General features: G+C 37.2%; 1 pseudogene; it reads right to left on the bottom strand.

Moving 5' to 3' along the window:
- Positions 1-3,851: 3,851 nt before the first annotated feature.
- Positions 3,852-4,226, bottom strand: LOC103110098 (microtubule-associated proteins 1A/1B light chain 3B-like; annotated as a pseudogene).
- Positions 4,227-4,596: the final 370 nt, after the last annotated feature.

The raw sequence follows: 4,596 nt of genomic DNA, 5'->3' as shown, positions 1-4,596 counted from the left end.
TTGTTATCATCACATTATTTGGTAATTGGGTTAACTAATTTTGGTATTTTGTAATTGGGTTGAAAACTCCCTTTGTTAGGATTTGCTGTATAATACTTAGCATCATATAGCTGTGCCTCCAGTTGCTTCTCTTCTACCTGTTCTAGGCTTTTGAGAGAGTCCACATATCAAAGACTCAGCCCATGTATTAAAAAAACTCAGTCTGTGTTTTAAAAAGTTCGAGACATACAATCAAATTTTCCCATCTCATATTAATTAAATAGTGAGTTATATGAGTGCACTTTAATAGGAGTGTACATAAACACCATTCCCACCACCAAAAGACTTTGTCCCATTCAACCTCCCCCACTCCTAAACCCCCCCCCCACCCCATCCTGGCAAGCTGAATGTCTACCCTCCCCATCACCACAGGGTTTTTACTTTGGTGCCCTACTTGTAACAAGAATTTTTTTATTACAATGACCATATACTACAGTTTGAGATCTCAGAGTGTGATGCCTCCAGTTCTCTTCTTTCTTCTCAAGATAATTTTGGCAATTCTAAGTATTTTATCTTTCCAGATAAACATTTATAGGTTTTGTTCTAGTCTTCTAAAAAATTGGTGAGATCTTGATGGGGATTGCATTAAATTTTTATATGGCTCTGAGTAGTATATTCATTTTGATGATGCTAATTCTTCCAACCTACAAACATGCAAACCTGTACTATCTTTCCACTTCTTTAAATTTTGTATCTTTCCACACTTTGTATCTTCTTATATTTCCTTGAATTGTGACTCATAATTTTTAGTATTTAAGCCTTTCAATTCTTTTGTTAGATTTATTCATAGACACTTTATTGTTTTTGTTGCTATAGTAAAAATTATTGATATCTGGATTTCTTCTTAGTGTTTGCATAGAGGAATGTCACTGACTTTTGTATGTTAATTTTATAGCCTGACACCTTACTATATTTCCTGATAATCTTCAAGAGCTTCCTGCTGGATTCTTTAGGTTTTTTTGTGTATACTATCATGTCATCTGCAAATAGGAAGAGTTTTACTTCTTCTCTTCCAAACTGTATCCCTTGAATTCCTTGCTCCTGCCTTATTGTTATGGCAAGAACTTCCAACACTATGTTGAATAGTAATGGTGATAGTGGAGGCCTGAATTATGTTCTGAACGCCACATGAGAACATCAAGGACCAAAACAAGCAAACAAATAAAAACGATATGTGGAATATTTATGTATGGTGGAACAGTACTTCTGTGTCTTTCTGTCTTTCAATATATATATATAAATGGATCTTGTAATGTTCACTAGTGGTATCTCACATATGCAAGGTGCTAAGTTTAATCCTTGGCACTGCATTAAAAATAGTGTATGTTTATTTCCTTTGTAATGGACATATAGATATACTATTGTTGCAGTCTGGGTGGTGGCATGATGAATAAAGTTTTGGACTTTTAAGCATGGGATCCCTAATTTGATCCCTGACTGCATGTGCCTGAGTCATGCTCTGGTTCTCTCTCTCTCTGTCTCCCTCTCTCTCATATATATATATATATATATATATATATATCTTTTTTTAAAGGACATATTATTGTAGCAGATTTGAAAAATAAGAATCACTGTACCTGTGAACTTATTCTTCAGATAAATTGTTCTTTTTTTTCCCCCACCAGGATTATCACTAGGGCTTAGCACTGGACCTATAAATCTACCACTCTTGGCAGCCATTTTTCCTTTTTTTGGGTTTTATTTCTAATTTTTTTTTGGATATGACAGAGAGAAATTGAGAGGGGAGGAGGAGCAGAGAGGGAGAGAGAAAGAAAAACACCCATATACCTGCTTCACTGCTGATGAAACACCCCCTCCTCCACACAGGTGAGAAGCGGGGACTTGAACCTGAGTCCTTGCACATAGTAACATAGATGCTTAACTGGGTACACTACCTCCTGCAACTCAACTACTATTAAAAAAAAAGTTTTTACTCCATCTCCTCCTTCCCTATGTATATATCTTAATAGTTGTGATAAATTTCATCTCATATTTATTGTGCCTTAGAACATATATATTCTATATTATTTCTACATTTTCATAAACAATGCTTTTAAAAATATTTCTTTATTTACTGAATAGAGACAGAGAAATTAATAGGGAAGGGAGAGGTAGAGAGGGAGAGAGAAAGAAAGGCACCTCCAGCACTGCTTCACCTCTTTTATATATTTATTTATTTATTTATTTATTCCCTTTTGTTGTCCTTGTTGTGTTATTGTAGTTATTATTGATGTCGTTGTTGTTGGATAGGTCAGAGAGAGCTAAATGGAGAGAGGAGGGGAAGACAGAGGGGGAGAGAAAGATAGACACCTGCAGACCTGCTTCACCACCTGTGAAGCGACTCCCCTGCGGGTGCGGAGGCCGGGGCTCCGACCACTTTGCGCCACCTGCGCTTAACCTGCTGCGCTACCGCCTGACTCTCCACTGCTTCACCTCTTTTGAAGCTTCCCCACTACAGGTGGGGACTCAGAACTTGAGCGTGGGTCCGTGCATATTGTAACATATACACTCCATCGGGTGTGCCACCACTTGACCCTCTTCATAAACAATTCTAATAGTTATATAACCTATCTTAAAATCAGTATGCTTCTGCTTCAAAATTTTTTTGTATTTATTTATTCCCTTTTTGTTGCCCTTTTTAAAAAAATTGTTGTAGTTATTATCATTATTATTATTTTTACTAGAACACTGTTCAGTTCTGCTTATGGTGGTGCGGGGGATTGAACCTCGGATGGGATGTTGGAGCCTCAGGCATGAGAGCCTCTTTGCATAACCATTATGCTATCTACCCTCCTCCCATTGTAGTTATTATTGTAGTTGTTATTGGTGTCATCGTTGTTGGATAGAACAGAGAGAAATGGAGAGAGGAGGGGAAGACAGAGAGGGGGAGAGAAAGGTAGACACCTGCAGACCTGCAACTCCCCTGCAGGTGGGGGGCTGGGGGTTCGAACCGGGTTCCTTAAGCCGGTCCTTGCTCTCCACGCCACATGTGCTTAACCCGCTGCGCTACTCACCGACTCTCTCTACTTCGAAATTTAGGAATCTTATTTCTACTGAATTTTGTTATGTATTAACTTGACTAACAGCACAACATGTTTTAGAAGGAAAGGGGAACTTCCCTCTATCTTTTCACAGCTTTATTATCTTATAACTGGATCTTTTCCATGTCTCATTAAAATATAACAAATTTGCTTTAGAGCAGTTCTCAGAAACTCTGACAGTGTGATAGACACATCCATTTAATTTCTGTTCACACAGACAAAGCTATATAGCATCACTCTGTCAGAGACCAATAAGCCGGAGGTATGTGTTATTTTTGGAACTTCCCTAGAGAAAATATGAACTTTCATAAGTCTGGGCTCAACAGCTATTTCTATTGCTATATCTATACACATGCATTCACAAATGTTGAATATATGAATTCTAGATGGTTTGTTTTCATTATTCAAAGAAAAATTTGTTTTCCCAGGATGTCTAAAATAGTAGTATAAATTCCTAGAATCATGAAAAACTTGAAATGTAGAGGCTGTCTATACAGGACTGTTAAAAAGAATGCAAAGCATTTTATTTTTCAGCTTATAAATTTGGAAACAAGACATTCTAGGCTAAGTAATATAGTTTTTCAAAGGTTAATATGCTCATTTGGAGCTTAGTTATTCTACTTAAAGAACAAAACAAGTTTAGACTCCTAGGTAGGAACACTACTGTTTTGATGTTTTGTAACAAGATGAACTAATAAAATTCCTATCCCCCCTGTTGGTAAGGTTTTACTATAAAAAAATCTACATCTAGCACCAATGTATTTTCTAGTCTTACAGTGACAACTTCTTCACATACATCTCCCGAGAAACATATACCATCCACAGGAATCCATCTTCATCCGTCTTGCTTTCACACACTTCAGAAATTGATGTGTACGCACTCACCGTGCTGTGGTCATTGGCTAACAGGACGAGGGCTTGATTTATGTCGAACTGTAAGTGCCTCATAAGTATCTTGATGATTTCACTCACATTGACATGCTCTGTTACAAGGAACTTGGTTTTATCGAGTACAGGAAGCTGCTTCTTACCCTAGTATTGTTCTATCATCACTGGGGTTTTAATGAGGTGTTGATCTAGGGTAAGTCAAACATCTACTCCTTGTTGGAAGGTTCCATGCTGCTTGAAGGTCTTCTCCTATGGCATGTCAAGGGATGTTGGTGGAGAGGATGCAGAGTGTGGAAACTCCAGATGCCAGTAGCAATAGCTGTGGCTTTTATATCAGATTTTTAATATGTGATGTGTCGTCATGTTTTTTTTTTTTTTCCGTCCTGGATACATTGCAGATGATTACTAATCAGTCGGTCTTTCATGAGAGAGTTTCCGACTCCTTCTCACAACAGGAATATCACAGTCATGATAAATCCTTCACAAAAGTTTTTAGAAAACAGATATACTCATCATCAAGAACTTCTTGAATTCCATGATTTCACATAGAAATTAAAGCATTTTTATTCTGTACATTGAATAAATGCACTTGGTTTGTTGAGCATCTATAGAGATTGCCACTTTGAAA

Source organism: Erinaceus europaeus, chromosome 16 (assembly GCF_950295315.1).
Source record: "Erinaceus europaeus chromosome 16, mEriEur2.1, whole genome shotgun sequence".
Lineage (NCBI taxonomy): Eukaryota > Metazoa > Chordata > Mammalia > Eulipotyphla > Erinaceidae > Erinaceus > Erinaceus europaeus.
This window is presented reverse-complemented; position numbering and strand designations above follow the sequence as displayed.